Raw genomic sequence first — 11,669 nt, 5'->3', positions numbered from 1 at the left:
AATCAGTCACGCGGAACGAAGAAGGCCGAAAGAAGATATGCTCATGCACACACACAAAGGGCGAACATCTGCCCATACACACCCGTTCTAAGAATCAGGGTCAGGTCATTGAAACATGAGACACTTGGCTTCTGTTGGTGGGAGGAAAGGGTCGCGCCCAAAGGCAGTAGGAATGGCGCTTTCGACAGGAAATGAGTGTACATTGAAAAAAAGGCATGTCATGAAAAGAAAGAAACAAGTCATGAAAAGGAAGAAAACAGAAGGCAGGCTTATGACGCGGCACCGGGCGGTATGCATCTGGCCGGCGCATCGTACCAGTTCAGAGAACACCGAGGCGGTCAGCAACGAATTTTAGAAACCAGCAATACAAAAAAAAGGGGGAGATGAAAGCAATCACACCGCTCGCGTGCACAAATTGATTACAAGGTGAGCGTGTCAAAGCTAACAATGGTACCGCAGCCTTCTACCCAGAACATAATGCCCAGATTTGCTTCTAAATTAGGTTTAGTGAAGCCATTGTGCTAAAAAAACGCGGTGCTAGCACGAAACTGTAACCATCTACGGGGGGTCGCCAACTGAATATTATCGACGGAAAGAAATGAACAGGCATAACACTAGCCTTAGAAATGCAGCCGAAATTTTAATCGGAGGCGCCTTTCCTCCGATATACATACATATATACATATATATATATATATATATATAGTCAGAGTGGCGCTGGCTACCAGCTTCAAGCGCCAGGTAGTTCTACTAAATATAAATACCCGAGAAAGTCTAGGAGAGCACAGTCACCCAGATAGCCGAATTGGTAAGGCATTCGAGATCTAATCGAAAGGCGTGGGTTCGATCCCCACTCTGGGCGCGTGTTTTTCTTTCTTTCTTATGTATATATAAAAAATGTTAACTTCACTAACCGTAGTAAAAAAATAGCCTAAAAACACCCCTATGCCTCCTTCGGCGTTGTAGACTGCCGACCTATCCTCCTGTATTTCCTCAACGAGCCCCTCATTTCCTATATATATATATATATATATATATATATATATATATATATATATATATATATATATATATATATATATATATATATATATATATAGCCCAACAACGTTAATTGAGGACCCAATTAACGCGCGCTTGGACATTCCGTTGCGTCTTGTGTGTTCTCTTAGCCGAGGGGAGAATGCGGTAGCTCATTGAAACAGATGAAGAATTTTGAAAGAGAACATACAAGACGCAACGGAATGTCCAAACCCGCGTTAATTGGGTCCTCAATTAACGTTGTTGGGCTCTTTGCTCGTCCTGACCCAGCCGACTTGCTAAGATAAGGAGAAAGGCGCGAAGGGGGTCGACAAAGGAAGGCAAAGGCGTAGCTCCGGTACCTACGTCTGTGTATCGAACTTCTCGAAATAAAAGCCGCCTTCCCTGGTCCCGCGCGCTTGGTGGTGGTGGTGAAAAACATTTATTAAGACTATATACAAGTGAGAGATAGGGGCGGCCTTAAGGGCCGACCCTGTACAAACTCTAGGTGGAGTCCCTAGTCCGGGACCCCTGTGGCTTCCGCGGCGGCGCGCGCCCTGGCCACGAGGGCTCGTTGGCCCTCCAAGGTCGAGCAGCCGAGCAGGGCAGCCTCCCAGCTCTCACGGGTAGGTGGGGAAGGGGACGTGATTGGGGGGACCGCCGGGTTGGATGGGCATGCCCACACCATGTGAAAAGTATGCGCAAACGGATGATCGCAGTGTGGGAATTCCCCGGAGAAGCCGGATTGAAGTGCTTAAGTATCGCGGGACACAATACCGTGTTAGTGTATAGCCGTAAGAGCCAGCGCTTGTCAGCCTTGGTCAGGCCCGGCGCCGGAGGCGGAAATCGGAGCCTGTTCGATTTGTACATCGCTGTGATGTCGCTAAATGAGCTGACCGGATTAGGTTCTGGATCGTCAAGAGATGGAGGGCGAGGAGGGTCCCGGGTATCAAGCGCGCGGGCTTTGGCATCGCCAGCCTCGTTACCACCTAGTCCTGCGTGAGCTGGAGTCCAGATGACGGAACGTGTATTTGGGCGGTCCATATAATAACAGCTCTTGAGGATTCGAGCAGCGCGAATGGTGATGCGACCTTTGGTAAGATTTTGGCACGCACTCCGCGAATCGGTAATAATGATCCTAGATGCGGGGTCCGCTGCGGCGAGAGCTATGGCGACTTCCTCCGCATGAGAAATGTCCGGTGCTCGAAAAGTGAGCCCTTGAACAGGCCCGTTTTGATGCATTACGGCTGCCGTGTACCACCCCCTGTGGTGAGGGCCAGACGCGTCCGTGTAGAATACTCCAGGCCGGGACCCATAGCGTCCTTGCAAGGCTGTAACCCGCGCAGTTCGCCTGCCATCGTGAGTACCCCTAGCCATGTTTTGGGGTAGAGGCTGGGTATCCAACGCACCACGCCAGTCCTCTGGGATCGTGGTTCGCTCTCCTGCCTGATATGTGTAGGAGATGTGGAGGCGTTGTAAGAGGCATCTCCCAGCGTGCGACTTGGTAAGCCGCAGGTACTGGTTATGGAGATGGGCCTCCTTGAGTTCTCCGTACGTGTTGGTCATGCCCAAATCTGCAAGACGCTGGTTAGACGTCGAGATCGGGAGGTCGAGGGCGCGCTTGTATATCTTGCGGAGAATGCTTTCAAGCGTGTGCACATCACATTTGCGCAAACGTAGGTAGGGTGTCGAATATAGGATCCGACTGGTCACGAAAGCGTTGGCGAGGCGCAATGCATCGCGGCTTTTGAGACCCCCCCGCTTGTTTGAGACCAGAAAGACCATGCGGCCCACTTGATCCCCGACCATACGTAACTTGCGCAGAGTTCTGTCGACTTTCCTGCTCTTGTGTTTAAAGAGACACAAGATGCGGATTTCTTCGCGTTCCGGGATTGGCCCGGTTCGCAAGGAAAGTGCGGTTTGAGTCGTATCTTTTGGTTTGGGGCGAAGATGCACGTACTCCGATTTTTCAGGGGAACATTCGAGGCCGCAGCGGCGCGCGTATTCATCTACGACCGATGCTGCATGCTGCAGGCTGGCCTTAATGCTGCCAAGGGAACCCTGGGTTGCCCACAGCGTGATATCGTCGGCGTACAGAGCATGCCGTACGCCGGGGATATCCTTCAGCAGTGGGGGGAGATGAGCCATGGCGAGATTGAACAAACGAGGAGCGAGGACCGCTCCCTGTGGTGTTCCTCGAGTACCCAGAGGGTATGGGCCATGCTCCTTGCCTTGAAAGCAGAGGTACGACTGCCGTTCAGTAAGGAACTGACGGATGTACCTGAAAGCATTATACTCGCAGTTCGTTTGGGAAAGATGGGTAAGAATGATTTCGTGGGTAACGTTATCAAAGGCCCCCTTAAGATCTAAGGCGAGGACTACCTTATCGTTACTTGGAAGGTCGATCGGCTCAATGACGTCACGATGGAGTTGTAGGAGAATATCCTCAGCAGTATATGGAGAATATCCTCCATAGGGAGAGCAGTAAAATACCTATAAGGAAGGGTGTCAGACAAGGAGACACAATCTCTCCAATGTTATTCACAGCATGCTTACAAGAAGTATTCAGAACGTTGGATTGGGAACAGGTGGGAGTAAGGGTTAATGGAGAATACCTCAGTAACCTCAGATTTGCTGATGACGTTGCCTTGCTAAGTAACTCGGGGGACGAATTGCAAAGCATGCTTTCCGCACTGGGCGAACAGAGTAGAACCGTGGGCCTGAAAATTAATATGCAGAAAACTAAAGTAATGATCAATAACCTCGGGATAGCACAGCAGTTTGAGATAGGTGGCGAGGCAGTGGAAGTGGTAAGCGAATATATCTACTTAGGCCAAGTTGTGACCCCAGATCCCAACCATGAGGCAGAGATAATTAGAAGGATCAGAATGGGGTGGGGTGCATATGGCAGACATTCTCAGATAATGAATAGCAGCCTACCATTGTCGCTGAAGAAGAAAGTGTATGACAGCTGCATCTTACCGGTACTCACCAACGGGGCAGAAACTTGGAGGCTCACTAAGAGGGTTCAACTTAAATTGAGAACGACTCAGCGGGCAATGGAGCGGAAGATGATAGGTGTAACATTAAGGGACAAGAAGAGAGCGGAGTGGGTCAGAGAGCAAACTGGTGTTAAAGACATATTAGTAGAAATTAAGAAGAAGAAATGGACGTGGGCAGGGCATGTAATGCGAAGGCAAGATAACCGCTGGTCATTAAGGGTAACAGACTGGATCCCTAGAGAAGGCAAGCGTTGCAGGGGGCGGCAGAAAGTTAGATGGGCAGATGAGCTCAAGAAGTTTGCGGGGATAAATTGGTCACAGTTGGCACAGGACCGAGGTAATTGGCGAATAATGGGAGAGGCCTTTGCCCTGCAGTGGGCGTAGATAGGCTGGTGATGATGATGATGATGATCCTCAGCAGAGCGATGTGGACGAAAGCCGTGCCTAGTGTCGGCAAAAGTGTGCTGGACCTCGATGTAATCAGAAAGACTATCCCTAACCATTGTTTCCATAAGCCTCCCCACACACGAGCTTAACGAAATGGGGTGTAGATTTTCGATCTTGATAGACTTGCCCGGTTTGGAAATAAAAGTTATCAGAGCCGTTTTCCAATCTATTGGTAGCGGTTCGCGCCCCTCCCAAATTTGATTAAAGTAGTCGAGGAGGTGAAGGTATGTTGGGTCTGGGAAGTTGGCTAGAAGCTTAACAGTAACTTGATCCCGACCCGGCCCCGTTCCTCGCTTCATTTTCGACAGGGCCGCCTTAAGATCGTGGAGTTCAAAGCAACGATCCAAGTCTGCGTTCTCCGAGCATGCATATGAGAACGCCGCGTCTGGACCGGCTTCCCGGAACCCCCTGAAAAACCGGTCGCGTGAGAGGGGTACGCCACGTCGCTGCAAGAGGCGCGCGGCCGCCGAAGAGAGAGAGGGAACCCTTCCCTCTCGCCTCGGCGGCGGGCTGCGAGACGTGGGGAAGGCACCGGGACTCCCATACAGATAAATGCATATATATATATATATATTTATATATATATATATATATATATATATATATATATATATATATAGCGAATCAGAATAGGAAATGAGGGGCTCGTTGAAAATAACACAGAAAATAAGGGTTGGCAGTCGAGAAAACCTCGGAAAGCAAAGGGGAGGATGTGGTAGATCATTGAAACAGATTAAGAATTTGGAAAGAAAGAAAGAAAGAGAAGAAAAAATGCCCGCCAGGTGGGATCCGAACCCACGACCTCCGGAATACCGGTCTGGTGCGATCGCACCAGACCGGTATTCTGGAGGTCGTGGGTTCGGATCCCACCTGGCGGGCATTTTTTCTTCACTTTCTTTCTTTCTTTCCAAATTCTTAATCTGTTTCAATGATCTACCACATCCTCCCCTTTGCTTTCCGAGGTTTTCTCGACTGCCAACCCTTATTTTCTGTGTTATATATATATATATATATTGTAGTGCAAAAGATTTGCCCAGTTAGTGTATGCTATCAGGCACTGCGAAGGACGCACTATGCCCCGTGTGGGTATGCTCTGATACGGTGGCCATGGGCTATAATGGGTACGTAGTGAATGGGGACTGTGAAGGCGACGAGGAGGTAGCACCGGCCTCGGAGAGAACGCGCCACGATCTCTGATAGCTCGCTGCAACGTGATCATCGCTCCGGCTAGTCTCAGTGCCTACCTGAACACTGTCACCTGGAACGCTACCATTCCCTGCCAATAAACACCTCTTCAATTGGTGGAGTGTGCGGGTTCCCGTCCTCACCGCAGCCTGGAGTTACGAAGCAGAAGTCTCCGTCGTGTCCTGTCCACTGACGACCCTCGGGAAATGACGTCTCCCTCGCAACCCCCGATCGTCTGTTCCGGTGCAATCCGCGAGCGAGACCCACCCATGTTTTATGGCGATGACGACCAGGACGTCGAGGATTGGCTGTCATCGTATGAAAGGGTGAGCGCACATAACAGAAGGGATGACAGGATGAAGCTCAACAATGTCCCATTCTCCCTCAAGCGACTCGCTGAGACGTCGTACCTGAACCACGGAGCCGACTTTCAGTCTTGGTCAGCTTTCAAGACCGATTTTCTGAAAGTGTTTGGCCGCCCAGCCGTGCGGAAACTTCTCGCCGAACAACTTTTGCGAGAGCGGGCGCAGAACAAAGGCGAAACATTCCCGAGTTACATAGAAGACGTTATCGGCCTGTGCAAGCGGGTAGACCCTTCTATGAGCGAGGCTGACAAGATCAAGCATCTCCTTAAGGGGATAGACGACGACGCCTTTCAGATGTTGCTGAGTAAGGATCCACAGACTGTCGGGGACGTCATCAACTGGTGTCAGAGCTTCGACGAGCTCTGCAAGCAGCGGCTTCTCACGTGGCGCTCAGCGTCACGGTCGGCAGAGCCCCTTTCGGGATTGGTCGTCAGCAGGGAGGAGTCTTCCCTGATGTCCCGCATTCAAGATTTTATTCGTCAAGAAAATGCGCGTCAACTATCTCTTCTATCCTGTGCACCAGCTACGGTGTCAGCGCCCCCATTGTCTTCAACTCTTCAGCAAGCGATACGGGAACAAGTCACCGATGCTCTCCCTTCGGCCTGCCCATCCGGGCCTGTGGCTGCTCCCATATCGTCGCCGCTAACCTACACAGCAGCATTGTTACGACCTCGCCAGCAGGCACCGCTTTGCGCCCCACGATCGCCGCAGCTTCCACCAGTGTCGCCGCCCCGACCAGCACCTCATGCGCCCAACGTGTGGCGAACGCCTGATAACCGCCCTATCTGCTTCGTGTGTCGTGTCGCCGGCCATGTCGCCCGTTACTGTCGACGCCAAGCCGTCTCATACGATCAGCCCTTTCATTCGCCGTCCTACGTCGTGTATGAGCCGCCACTTCGTCAGCAGTCCCCCTTGCCGCCGTCGAACTCGCCACCTGCCGCCCGACCGACATTCAACAGCCGCAGGTCGTCCTCTCCGCGTCGCCGATCTATCTCGCCAATGCGTCCCCGCGTTGACCCAACACAGGAGGAAAACTAGCCGCCGCAGTTCCTGAGGCAAGAGCTGCGTCCACGTCGAAAACCTTAAGTCCTCGATTTTCACCCCATAATGCCATTAATGTTATTGTTGAAGGACTCGCCGTAATCGCCCTTGTCGATACTGGTGCTGCCGTGTCAGTAATCAGCGAAACGGTCTGCCGCAAATTACGCAAAGTGACGACGCCAGTGTCCGACCTTACACTCCGCACCGCCAGCGCACAACACATCCGGCCTGTTGCTGCGTGCACAGCACGGGTCACCATTGAACACATCACTTACCCCATTGAGTTTATCGTGCTCACTTCGTGCTCTTACGACGTCATTCTTGGTTGGGATTTTCTGTCGACACACCACGCCGTCATCGATTGCGCCCGTGCTCAGCTGGAGTTATTTTCAGTTCAAGACGCCTCATCGGACGAACACCCTGCCTCTTTTCGCCTAGTTGTCGCCGAAGACACCGACGTTCCTCCTAGCTCTGCCGTACTTGTACCCGTTCTGTGCGACTCAGTTCCGGACGCCACAGTGCTGCTCAGCCCTTCCGAGCTGTTTTGCCTCCGACAATGCTTCACGCTGCCGTTCGCAGTTTTAGAAATGCAGCATGGGTTCAGCTCCATGTTTATTTGCAACCCCTATTCCTCTCCAGCTACACTGTTTCGTGGTGAGTGTCTGGGTCGTGTAGAAGAGATTGACACCCTCCTCGTCACCGACGTTCCCGATAACTCATCGGACGCTTCACTTGCTCTCCTCGACCCCTCCGCTCCAGCCCCGGATACCTCGGTTTTCCTTCGCTCAATCGACGAGAGTCTTCCTGCGCCTGAACGAAACCGCCTTCTCGCCATGCTTCAAGAGTTCCTCTCGTCTTTCGACTGCCAGACATCCTCCTTGGGACGCTCATCTACAGTTACTCACCACATCGACACAGGAACTCACCCGCCATTACGACAACGGCCGTATCGTGTGTCAGCCAAAGAACGTGGCGTTATTGACAGTCATGTGGATGACATGCTTGAACGTGGCGTCATACAGCCTCCGAACAGCTCGTGGGCGTCACCGGTTGTTCTCGTCACAAAGAAGGACGGATCCATTCGCTTCTGCGTTGATTATCGCCGACTCAACAAAATAACACGCAAGGATGTCTACCCTCTCCCCAGAATCGACGACGCCCTCGACACTTTGCAAGGAGCCGAGTTCTTTTCGTCCCTTGATTTAAGGTCTGGCTACTGGCAGGTCCCCATGGCGGATGCTGATCGGGAGAAAACCGCCTTTGTAGCACCAAATGGCTTGTACGAGTTTACCGTCATGCCTTTTGGCCTTTGCAACGCGCCTGCGACGTTTGAACGCATGATGGACAATATTTTGCGCGGCCTAAAGTGGAAAACCTGCCTCTGTTACCTTGATGATATTGTCGTCTTTTCTTCCAATTTCGACACGCATATTACCCACCTCCGACAAGTCTTGAAATGCCTCACTGATGTAGGACTTCAGCTTAACCTCAAGAAGTGCCGCTTTGCTGCCCGCCAACTTTCAATTTTAGGTCACGTTGTGTCCAAAGATGGCGTCAGTCCTGATCCTGACAAACTTCGTGCGGTAGCCGAGTTTCCTAAGCCCACCACCATCAGGCAGCTCCGAAGCTTTATCGGCCTCTGCTCGTACTTCCGACGATTCGTGAGGAACTTTGCGTCGATAACGGCACCTCTAACGAAGCTTCTGACCGTGAACGGGTCCAACGACATCGCTCATTGGTCTTCAGACTGTGACGAGGCTTTCAAAAAGCTCCGTTCTGTGCTTACGTGTCCACCGATCCTCCGCCATTTTGACCCGTCGGCCCCCACTGAGCTTCATACTGACGCCAGCGGTGTCGGCCTGGGCGCTGTGCTTGCCCAACGTAAATCTGGCTTCAACGAATACGTCGTTGCTTATGCGCGCCGGACACTCACAAGAGCGGAGGAAAACTACTCTGTCACGGAGAAAGAGTGCCTGGCTATTGTGTGGGCCATAAGCAAATTTCGTCCCTACTTTTACGGCAGACCCTTCGACGTAATCACCGACCACCACGCCCTATGCTGACTATCTTCTTTGAAGGATCCGTCTGGTCGTCTTGGAAGGTGGGCCTTTCGCTTACAAGAGTACGATATTCGAGTGCTCTTTCGATCTGGCCGCAAACACACCGACGCCGATGCGCTCTCACGCTCTCCTGTGACCGCCGACAGTGCCTTTTTGTCATCCATAGACGGAATTCTGTCCTCTTTGTCACTTGACGACATTCCTCGCGAGCAGCGCAAGGATCCCTGGATCACTTCTCTTTTGGACTGTCTGACAAACCCCGCTTCGCCAAACGCCTCTCGCGCTGTTCGGCGACAGGCCACTCACTTCGCTATTCGTTACGAGCTTCTGTACCGCCGAAATTATAACGCAGACGGCCGGAAGTGGCTCCTCGTTATTCTCCGCCATCTCCGTTCAGACATTTGCGCATGTTTTCACGCCGATGCGCAGTGTGGTCATGCTGGTGTACTGAAGACATACCGACGTCTCCGCATGCGGTACTATTGGCGTGGAATGTACACTTTTGTCACCAAGTTCGTCCGTTCCTGCGAAAAATGTCAACGCCGCAAGTCCCCACCAAACCAACCGCCGGCTCTGTTGCAGCCCCTGTCGTGTCCAGTACGACCTTTCGACCACGTAGGAATCGATTTGTATGGGCCCCTCCCCTACACGGCGTCTGGAAACCGCTGGGCCATCGTCGCGGTAGACCACTTAACGAGATACGCTGAAACCACCGCACTACCAGCCGCTAACGCCCGCGAGGTCGCCTCATTTCTCCTACACCGGTTCATTCTTCGTCACGGTGCCCCTAGAGAGTTGCTGAGTGACCGAGGCCGTGTGTTTCTATCTGAAGTAATTGAAGCCCTGCTCGCAAAGTGCAGCGTTATCCACCGCACCACTACTTCTTACCATCCACAGACCGATGGGCTCACGGAAAGATTTAATCGGACACTGGGCGATATGTTGGCAACATATGTTTCGGCAGACCACACCGACTGGGACTATAACTTATGCGTACAACACCGCCACTCAAGCAACTACGGGGTTTTCGCCTTTCTTTCTCCTCTACGGCCGCCAGCCGTCATGTCCGCTCGACACCATCCTGCCGTACCGACCAGATACATCTGAATGTAGCCCCGTGTCACAGGCATCTCGACACGCCGAAGAGTGTAGCCAGCTCGCCCGGGCCCTGACTTCTGAGGAGCAATCTCGCCAGAAGCAGCGTCACGACGATGGAACACCGCCCCCTCAGTTCGCTGCCGGTTCTCTCGTGTGACTGTGGATACCCTCGACTGTTCCTGGTCTTGCTCAGAAGTTGCTGTCCAAATATCATGGTCCTTACCGTGTAATCGAGCGCGCATCCCCAGTGAACTACGTAGTTGAGCCGCTCACGTTGTCTCCGGACCTTCGGTGTCGCGGTCGCGAAACTGTGCACGTTGACCGTCTCAAGCCTTACCACGAACCGATGGTTTTATCTTGCCCTTAGGTCGCCAGGATGGCTTCTTATGTCCGCGGGGGGTAATTGTAGTGCAAAAGATTTGCCCACTTAGTGTATGCTATCAGGCACTGCGAAGGACGCACTATGCCCCGTGTGGGTATGCTCTGATACGGTGGGCATGGGCTATAATGGGTACGTAGTGAATGGGGACTGTGAAGACGACGAGGAGGTAGCACCGGCCTCGGAGAGAACGCGCCACGATCTCTGATAGCGATTATCGCTCCGGCTAGTCTCAGTGCCTACCTGAACACTGTCACCTGGAACGCTACCATTCCCTGCCAATAAACGCCTCTTCAATATATATATATATATATATATATATATATATATATATATAAACAAAAATACCTTAACATATATACCCGAGGAAGTGCTGGGGAAACAGCCCCGCCGGTAGCGTAGTGGTTATCGCACCAGACCGGTATTCTGGAGGTCGTGGGTTCGGATCGCACCCGGCGGGCATTTTTTCACCTCTTTCTTTTCGACTCAAAAAATTCTTCATCTCTTTCTATGACCCCTTTGCTTTCCGAGGTTTTCTTGACTGCCAACCCTTATTTTCTGTCTTATTTCACGGAGCCCCTCATTTCCCATTTTCTGATTCGCTACATGCTTAGCGAGGGCCTCTGTTCTGGCAGTCTTGGTGCCAAAGGAAGCTTAAGAGGGTTCAACGCTGGTCGACCACTCTCGACATGTCGTAGATACTCGAGTCACGGCCCGGGGGTTAAAAAGAAGGTCCCCTTCACCCCGAGTAGTCCGAGTGGCGCTGGCTACCACCCCCAAGTGCAGGAAACAAAAATACCTTAACATATATACCCGAGAAAGTGCTGGGGAAACAGCCCCGCCGGTAGCTTAGTGGTTATTGCACCAGACCGGTATTCTGGAGGTCGTGGGTTCGGATCCCACCCGGCGGGCATTTTTTCACCACTTTCTTTTCGACTCAAAAAATTCTTCATCTCTTTCTATGACCCACCACAAGCTCCCCCTTGCTTTCCGAGGTTTTCTTGACTGCCAACCCTTATTTTCTGTCCTATATATATATATATTGAGAGGGCCTGAAGAGACAGGTGCAGGA

General features: G+C 52.0%; 1 non-coding gene across 1 annotated transcript; it reads left to right on the top strand.

The window, feature by feature from the left end:
- The first annotated feature begins 790 nt into the window (after positions 1-790).
- On the top strand, positions 791-862 carry Trnar-ucu (transfer RNA arginine (anticodon UCU)). Its single transcript has one exon. It is a non-coding gene; the product is annotated as a tRNA-Arg (tRNA).
- Positions 863-11,669: the final 10,807 nt, after the last annotated feature.

Source organism: Haemaphysalis longicornis, unplaced genomic scaffold (genome assembly GCF_048455015.1).
Source record: "Haemaphysalis longicornis isolate Haplotype H1 unplaced genomic scaffold, Haemaphysalis longicornis Haplotype H1 scaffold_12, whole genome shotgun sequence".
Lineage (NCBI taxonomy): Eukaryota > Metazoa > Arthropoda > Arachnida > Ixodida > Ixodidae > Haemaphysalis > Haemaphysalis longicornis.
Note: the sequence above shows the minus strand (reverse complement) of the source record. Positions and strands in the feature narration are given on the sequence as shown.